Source organism: Sapajus apella, unplaced genomic scaffold (assembly GCF_009761245.1).
Source record: "Sapajus apella isolate SASKATOON/1434 unplaced genomic scaffold, GSC_monkey_1.0 scaffold103, whole genome shotgun sequence".
NCBI lineage: Eukaryota > Metazoa > Chordata > Mammalia > Primates > Cebidae > Sapajus > Sapajus apella.
In genome coordinates, this window is record NW_022437043.1 from 858100 (window position 1) to 867705 (window position 9606).

Here is a 9606-nt window from a genome sequence, read left to right on the forward strand (position 1 = left end):
TTCCGTAATAATTAGTGATGTTGAGCATTTTGACATATGCATGTTAGTCATGTGTATGTCTTCTTTTGATAAGTGTCTGCTCATATCCTTTGCCCATTTTTTAATTGGGCTGTTTATTTTTTGCTTGGTGATTTGAGTTCCTTTTAGATTCAAGATATTAAACCTTTGTTGCATGCATAGTTTGCAAATATTTTATCCCATTCTGTAGGTTGTCTATTTACTCTGTTAATTTTTTGGGGTTGCTGTGCAGAAGCTGTTTAGTTATGTCCCATTTTTCAATTCTTGTTTGTTTTTAATTGTTTTTGGAGTCCTCGTCATGAAGATTTTGCCTGGGCCAATGTACAGAATGGAATTTCCTAGATTTTTTTCTAAGGTCTTTATAGTTTTACATTGTACATTTAAGTCTTTAACCCATTTTCAGTTGGTTTTTGTATATGGTGAAATGTACGGGTCCAGCTTCAGTCTTCCACATATGGCTAGCCAGTTATCTCACTACCATTTATTGAATATAGAGTCTATTCCCCACTGCTTGTTTTTGTTGCATTTGTCAAAGATCAGATGGCTGTAGGTGTGCAGCTTTATTTCTGGGTTCTCTAACCTGTTCCATTTGTCTATGTGTTTGTTTTTATACCAGTATCGTGCTATTTTAGTTACTGTAGTATGACATGAAGTTGAGTAGTGTGATACCTCCAGCTTTGTTCTTTTTGCTTAAGATTGCCTTGGCTATTCAGCTGTCTTTTAGTTTCATAAAAATTTTAGATCCCTTTTGTTCCAATTCTGTGAAACAGGTTGTTGGTTGTTTGATAGGTACACCATTGAATCTGTAAATTACTTTGGACAATACAGCCATTTTAATAAGATTGATTCTTTCTATCCATGAGCATGGAATGTTTTTCCATTTGTTTCTATCATCTCTGATTTATTGTAGCAGTGTTTTGTAATTCTCATTATAGAAATCTCTCACTTCGCTGGTTGTCTGTATTCCTAAGTATTTTACTCTTTGTGGCTATTGTGAATGGGATTGCAATTTTTACTTGGTTCTCAGTTTGAATGTTATTGGCATATAGAAATGCTACTTATTATTATACATTCATTTTTGCACACTAACACTTTGTTGAAGGTGTTTATCATATTTAGAAGACTTGGACAGAGATTGAGGTTTTCTAGTATCATGATACTTTTTTTATATTATCATGTTATCTAAAAATAAGAGAAAGTTTGACTTCCTCTTTTCATAGTTGGATGCCTTTTATTTCTCCCTCTGGCCTGATTGCTTTGGCTGTGATTTCCAGTACTATGTTGAATAGGAATTCTGAGAGTAGTCATGCTTGTCTTGTTCCAGATCTCAAGAGGAATCCTAGCTTTTGGCCATTCAGTATGATGATTTGACATACATGGCTCCCATTATTTTGAAGTTTGTATCTCCAATGCCTAGTTTGCTGATGGTTTTTAACATGAATGGATGTTGAATTTTATCAGAAGCCTTTTCTGTGTCTATTAAGATGATCATGTGCTTTGGTCTTTAATTCTGTTTATGTGATGAATTACATGTATTGATTTGTGAATGCTGAACCAACCTTGCATAAAACCTTAATAAAGCCTACTTGATCATGCTACATTCACTTTTGATGTGCTGCTGGATTTGATTTGCTAGTATTTTGCTGAGGATATTTAGACCAATTTCATCAGGGATATTGGCCCGAAGTTTTGTTTTTGGATGTTGTGTCTCTGCCAGGTTTTGGTATCAGAATGATACTGGCCTCATATAATAAGTTTGAGAGGAATCCCTCTTTTTCAATTTTTTAATAATACTTTAGTAGGATTGGTACCAGCTCCTCTTTTTATGTCTGGTAGAATTCAGCTTCAGATCTACCTGGTCCAGGGCTTTGATTTTGATGTTTTTAACTACCGATTCAATTTCAGAAGTGATTATTGGTCTGTTCAGGGTTTTAATTTCTTCCTGGTTCAATCTTGGGAGGTTGTATGTTTCCAGGGATTTATCTATTTATTGTAGGTTTTCTAGTTGGTGTGCACAGAGGTGTTCGTAATAATCTCAGAGGGTTTATTGTATTTCTGTGTGGTCAGTTGTAATGTCCTCTTTGACATTACTGCTTTGTTTATTTGGATATTCATCCTTTTTTCTTTATTAGTCTAGCTAGTGGTCTATCTTATTTATTGCTTCAAAGAACCAACTTTTGGTTTTGTTTATCTTTTGTATGTTTTTTCTGATCTCCACTTCATTAAGTTCAGCCGTGATTTGCATTTTTTTCTTGTTAGCTTTGTGTTTTGTTTGCTCTTATTTTTCTGGTTCCTTTGGGTTTGATATTAGTTTTTTTTTTTTTAATTTGAAATCTTTCTAACTTTATGATGTTGTCATTTAGCACTGTAAATTCCTCTGTTGACACTGCTTTACTTGTGTTCCAGAGATTCTGGTATGCTGTATCTTTGTTTCTATTCATTTTGTAGAAGTTTTTAATTTCTGTCTTTATTTCTTTATCCAGAAGTCATTCAGGAGCAGATTGTTTAATTCCCACTTAATTATATGATTTTGAGAGACCTTTTTGGTATTGATTTCTGTCTTAACTGCACTGTGGTACAAAAGTGTGATTGGTATGATTTTAGTTTTTTTGAATTTGTTGAGAATTGCTTTATGGTCGAGCATATGGTCAAATTTAGAGTATGTGCCAAGTGCAGATAAGAAGAATGTGTATTCTATTTTTGTTGAGTATAGTGTTCTGTGGATATCTGTTAGGTCCATTTGGTCAAGTACCAAGCTTATGTCCTGAATATCTTTGTTAGTATTCTGCCTTGGTGATCTGTCCAATACTGTAAGTGGAGTGTTGAAGTCTCCTACTATTATTGTGTGGTTATCTAAGTATTTTCATAAGTCCCTAAGAACTCATTTTATGAATCTGAGTGCTCCAGTGTTGGGTGCATATCTCTTCAGGATAGTTAAGTCTTCTTGTTGAATTGATCCCTTTATAATTATATGAGGCACTTTTTTGTCTCGTTTTTAAAACAGGGTCTTGCTATGTCATTCAAGCTGGAGTGAAGTGGTGCAATCACAGCTCACTGCAGCCTCAACCTCCTGGGCTTAAGCAATTCTTGCACCTCAGCCTCCTGAGTAGCTTGGACTACAGATATATGTCACCATGCTAATTTTCTATTTTTTGTAGAGGCAGAGGTCTCGCCATATTGCCGAGGCTGGTCTCAAACTCCTGGACTCAAGTAATACACCCACTCCAGCTTCCCAAAGTGCTGGGATTATAGGCACAAGCCACCATGCCTGGCTCTGTGATTTCTTTATCATTGTTGGTTTAAAGTCCATTATTTTCTGAAATAAGAATAACAATTCATGCTCTTTTTTGGTTTTCCATTTTCTTGATAGCTCTTTCTGCATGCTTTTACTTTGAGCCTATAGGTATCCTTGCATGTGAGATGGGTCTCTGGAAGACAGTATACAGTTGGGTCTTGCTTCTTTATTCAACTTGCCACTCTGTGCCTTTTAAATGGGGGTGTTTCATGGACACAGGGAGGGGAGCACTACACACTGGGGTCAGTTGGGGGGAAATAGGGGAGGGACGGTGGGGGGTGGGAAGCTGGGGAGAGATAGCAAGGGGAGAAATGCCAGATGTAGGTGATGGGGAGGAAGGCAGCAAATCACACTGCCACGTGTGTTCCTATGCAACAATTTTACATGTTCTTTACATGTACCCCAAAACCTAAAATGCAATAAAATAAATGGGAAAAAAAATAAAAAAATAAATGAGGGTGTTTAACCTGTTTAAATTTAAGGTTAATATTGATATGCACAGATTTGATCCTGCCATTGTGTTGTAAGCTGCTTGTTATATAGAACTTGATTTTCGATAGTAGCCATCTTGACTGGTGTAAGATGATATCTCATTGTGTTTTTAATTTTTATTCCTGTGATAATTCGTAATGTTGGACATTTTTTCATGTGTTTTTTAGCCACTTGTATGTCTTCCTTTAAAAGGACATGACTTGTGGGTAACCCCCCACTTGGGCACTGAGGAAGGAGAGCTGTGCAAACCCCAGGCACAATTAGTACCTGAAGAATATCTTAGTTTATGGTGTTATTACTCAGCTATTTCCTTTATATAATCCTTTATATATAATCATATATTAGTTTATAGAATTAGCGCCTGAAGTATAACTTACTGCTTACATATATCTAGCTTATATAATCATACTTAGTACTTATATCTAGCATACTTAGTTCCATATAATCTTTCTATATAATCATATAGCTATTGTAGTCGGAGCTGTACTGATACATTTAGTGCTGATTTACATAATCCTTCTATATAACCATATAGTAATTTGTAGTAGGAGGAATGCCTAGAACAGTCATAAAGTGGAAGCAGTACATGGGAAAACAGCCAGACCAAGACAAGAACTAAAGACCCAGGCAGTGGTGTCCCTGCCTGAAAGGGCATACGCTGTATGGCAGGCTTGGAGTAAGAGCCTCTCCTCCTGAAAAAGGAGTTGTAGTACCTTGCATCCAGTTCCTGTGGAAAGAAGGCCTCAGGCCTGAGATCCCACAAATAACCAAGGGAGAACCCCTCTGGTGTGGCCGGGTCACAGTGGCTGTACACCCTGTCAGCCTTTTCTCACTTCTGTGCTAGCTCAAATCATCCTTCCATAAATATCACAGAGAAGAGCAAAAATCTGTCAGCTCCCACTGCATTGGCTTACAGTATCTTTCTATAAGAAGGCTTTGACGTCTCTAGCCACCACATAAAAAGTGTTGTGCACAGCACTTGTACAAAGCCCACCTCCTTACCTCAGTGACCTAATGGGGGTGGACCCCTTTTCTGTACACGACCCTCTACTACTGTGCATGGCACAGCCCCCTACTGTACACGGCCTACCTCTATGCCCAGGTGACATAATGGGGTGGCCCCCTCACTTGTTACTCACATGATTATGTATGCCCTATCACTAAGCCTATAGATGATGACCTCACTCACGACCCTTCCCCCTGCCTTGTACCTAATAAATACAGACGTTTCTGGATGTTCAGGGCCTCTCCTGTCTCTGCTCATAGGTGGCGTGGCGCCCCAAGCCCAGCTGCTCTTCTCCAGTTCTTCAGTGTCCTGTGTCTTTACTTCTCAGATCCTACACCTCAGCACAGCATAAGGAACACCCCAAGACCCTGTGGGGCCCATAGCCCTACAATGACTGTTTTCTTACTTTGTCTACTGTTAATAGATTGTTTGTTTACTTCTTGTTGAATGCACTTCTTATAGATTTTAGATATTAGTCCTTTGTTGGAACCATAAGTTTCAAAATATTTTATCCTATTCTGTAGGTTGTCTGTTTACTCTTCTGATTATTATTTTTTTTTTTTTTGCTGTAAGAAGCTTTTTAGATTAATTAAGTCTCATTTGTATATTTTGTTTTTGTTGCATTTGCTTTTGTGGTCTGTGTCATAAATTTTTTGCCAGGCCAATGTCCAGAAGAGTATTTGCTAGATTTTCTTCTAGAATTTTGTAAGTTATGTTTTGTAATTTACATTTTTAATTCATCATTAGTTAATGTTTGTATATGGTGAGACATAGGGGTCGAGTTTCATTCTTCTACAAATGGCTAGAAAGTTTTCCCAGCACTATTTATTGAAAAAGATGCCCTTTCCCATAGTGTTTACTTTTGTCACCTTTGTCAAAGATCAGGTGGTTTTAGATATGTGGCTTTACTTTGGGGTTCTCTGTGCTGTTCCATTGGTCTTTGTGTCTATTTTTGTACCAGTATAATACTGTTTTAGTTACTTTAGCCTTGTAATATAATTTGAAGTCAGGTAATGTCCTCCAGATTTATTTTTGCTTAGGACTGCTTTGGCTATTTGGGTTCTTTTTTGATTTTGATTTTGATTTTCTTTATTGATTTTGAGTTTTTTTTTTTTTTTGGTTCTTCTTCTGTGAAAAATGATGTTGGTGATATGATGGGAATTTCACTCAATCTGTAGATTGCTTTGGGTCACATGGAGGGAGTAGTCAGATGCTACACTAGTGGACTGGGCTAGGCAAACCTGTGATCCCCAGGTCCCCAGATGGCCCACTAAATGGCATGTATGAGTCTTAGGGAGACTGAAACAGGAATAGGCCTGTAGACTTGTTCTTGAAAACCACAGAATTCACATGCTGGCAGTGATAGAGAGGAGTGGGCTGGTCCCTGGTCACCAGCAGAACTCTCAGGCAGGGGCAGGAAGAATGCTCAGGCAGCAGCAGAGTGCCCAGGTGGTGGGAACCCCAGAACAAATTATAGGCCTGTGGATCTGGGCTCTCAGAAAAGCTCCAGACCACAACTGAAATGGACAGGTAGGAGCAGGGCACCTGTGCTGCAGGCCTTTCACTGGGGAAGGCAGGCCCCACTCACCTGGGGCGGTGGAGACTAGCAGCTGTGGGATCTACTTGCAGCATGGCCCATTCACACTTCCTTTCACAGAACCCATGGTGGATTTTGCTACTGGGGGCATGTGAGGATGCCTGATGATATGGTCTGGCTCTGTGTCCCCATCCGAATCTTATCTTGAATTGTAATCCATATTATAATCCCCATGTGTTGGGGAAGGACCTCATGGGAGGTGATTAGATCATGGGGGTGGTTCTCCCATGCTGTTCTCATGATAGTGAGTGAGCTCTCATGAGATTTGACAATTTTATAAGGAACTCTTCCCCCTTCACTCGGCACTTCTCTCTCCTGCTGCCATGTGAAGAAGGATGTGTTTGCTTGCCCCTTCATGATGACTGTGTTTCCAGAGGCCTCCCCAGCCATGTGGAACTGTGAGTCAATTAAACCTCTTTCTTTTGTAAATTATCCAGGCTTAGGTATTTCTTCACAGCAGTGTGAGAATGGACGAATACACCCACCCTCCATGCACTCTCCCTGGTCGAGGGATGTGAAAAGTGGTAGTGGCAGCATTGGTGGTGGCAACTGCTGTGGGAGCTGAAAGGTACATCACTGGCTTCTGGCAACTCTCAGAATAATGCTGGGCTGCCGCCATAGTGCTCACAGGGAGGCAGAGCTACTGTGCTCGGGACTTGACACCAAAGTGAGTGGGCTCTCTTTAACATGGAGAAGTGGATATGGAGAGTTGTGTGGTGCTAAGTCTGCCCTCTCCTTCATACTGTGTCTGTGGTATCTGTCTTTGGGGTGTGCAAAAGTGCCTAGCCTCCCTTCTTGGTGGAGTGGGGGCAGATGATGTTGGGAGGCTCAGGGATAAAAAGCCTGTAGGATTCCATGTGAGCTCAAGCAGTGCCTCTGCACAGTCTCCAGGCAGTTCCTGAGTTACTATGTAGGCCTGAGAGGGTTCAGGGGGCTCTTTCATAGCCAGGATTGTAAAGGTCCATGTTGGAAGTGTGAAACCCCAGGGGTTTCTCACTCACTCATCCCTTCCTTGTATTAGAAACTCTCCTGGCTCTGTGCTGGTCCCAGCAGGCTGCCTGGCTTCACTCTCCTCTGCTTTCTGTGATTCTTGTCACTTCTCCAATCAATTCCAGCATGTTCTCTTAGATGATCTAGTTGAAGTGCTAGTATTTACTCACTATTCTGAGTTCTCTCCATGACAGAGGGGCCCCACTAGCTGCTTCTGATCAGCCATATTGAACTGAAACCTAGATATTTTTAAACCAAAGTGGTTTCAGGTGTCTACGTATCTCCCAACTACAACCAAAATACCTTTAAACCCATTAAAAATTTTTGTTTTTAAAGTTTTTTCTTGTGGTTCCCCTCTCTCTCTGCAATTTTCCATACTTAGTGCCTAAATTGACTAAGTACCATTTTCAGAACTGGACAAGAGGGGCACTTGCCCTGAGCTTCATGCTTTCAAGGACCCAGATGCCACAAATATACACACATAAAAAATGTAAAAAAGGACAATTGGGAGCTTCTGGCACTCTTGATCTGGCATTCAGTGTTGGCACAGCACAATTCACTATAGTAAGTGTCCACTTTTATAACTGATGGTATTTTGGTCCCATGGGAGTGCTTCTTCATGTTTCTTCTCATGAGTTTTCAAAACTAAAGGCAAGGCCAGGCAGGGTGGCTATGTCTGTAATCCCAGCACTTTGGGAGGCCGAAGTGGGAAGATCACCTGAGGTGAGGAGTTCAAGACCAGCCTGGCCAACATGGCAAAACCCTGTCTCTACTAAAAATACAAAAAATTAGATGGCCATTGTGGCATGTGCCTATAATCCTAGAGGCTGAGGCAGGAGAATCGCTTGAACTCGGGAGGCAGAGGTTGCAGTGAGCTGAGATTTTGCCACTGCACTCCAGCCTGGGCAACAAAGCAAAAAACCTCTGTCTCAAAAAAAAAAAAAAAAAAAAAAAAAAAAAACTAAAAGGAATCACATCTCATTTCAACGCTGTGAAAGTTTAGCAATGTTGGAGATGAATATTTCTTTTCAGATCTGAGAGAATTTGAATGGAACAAACAAATAATAACAATAAAAAAACAGAATGAGATGCAAGAGAACAGAAAGCGATATAAGAAAAAGTATCCCAAGCATTGCTAGAAAATATTTCAAAATGTACAAATCTGTTGTGTTCCTGATATCTGAGAAGGATTTGAAAAGTGAGCCCTTTTCTTTTACTTTAGAGCTTCTGTATTTTTAGCAGAGATGGGGTTTTGCCATATTGGCCAGGTTGGTCTCCAACTTCTGGGCTCACACTATCCACCCACCTCAGTCTCCCAAAGTGCTGGGATTCCAGGTGTGAGCCACAGCACCCGACTGAGATTTTTTAATCAGTTTATTAATTTCTTTTACTAAAAGAGATCGAAATTCCTAATCCCAGGACCTTTCCTCTGGAAGCCTTTGAAGTGTGTGTTTACCTTGTTTCCAGCTTTCCATATTCTCTGATTAAGAGACATTGCTGCTGTAAATTTTCTTTAAAGTATGTGATTCAGTCTTTCAGCCACTAAACACCTCTTATTTGCTACTTCTTTCCCCAGCAGACTTCACATTTTGAGACTGTCTAAAAAACAAATTACATTCATTAAGACATCATTTGCTTTTCTTGTTTTTAGTTAATCACAAACATCTATACTGACACAGCTTCTGAACAGCACTGTTTGTCATTCTACCCTGAAATCATGTGATTACAACAGAAGCAAGCTAAGGTAACTTTTTAAATTATTCTGGACATCTTTATTGAAATGAGTATTTCAGTTAGGCCTTTTAAAAATGTTGAAAATAGCTTGCAGATCTGAATGATTTTTACTGGCTTATTACTTATTCTCCATTCCATTCTCCATTCCATTCCAGTCTCCATTCTCCATTCCATTACTTTCTCCATTCTGTTCCATTCTCCATTCCATTCCATTCCATTCCATTCCTTTCCATGCCATTCTCCATTCTATTCCCTTCCATTTCATTTCATTCTCCGTTCCATTCCATTCACCATTCCACTCCACTCCACTCCACTCCACTCCATGCCATTCTCCATTCCATTCCCTACTACATTCAATTCTACTTTCCATTCTCCATTCCATTCAATTCTACAATCCAATCCATTCCATTCCATTCCACTGTTCACTCTGTTCCATTCCATTCAGTTCTCCATTCTTTTCCGTTCCAATCTATT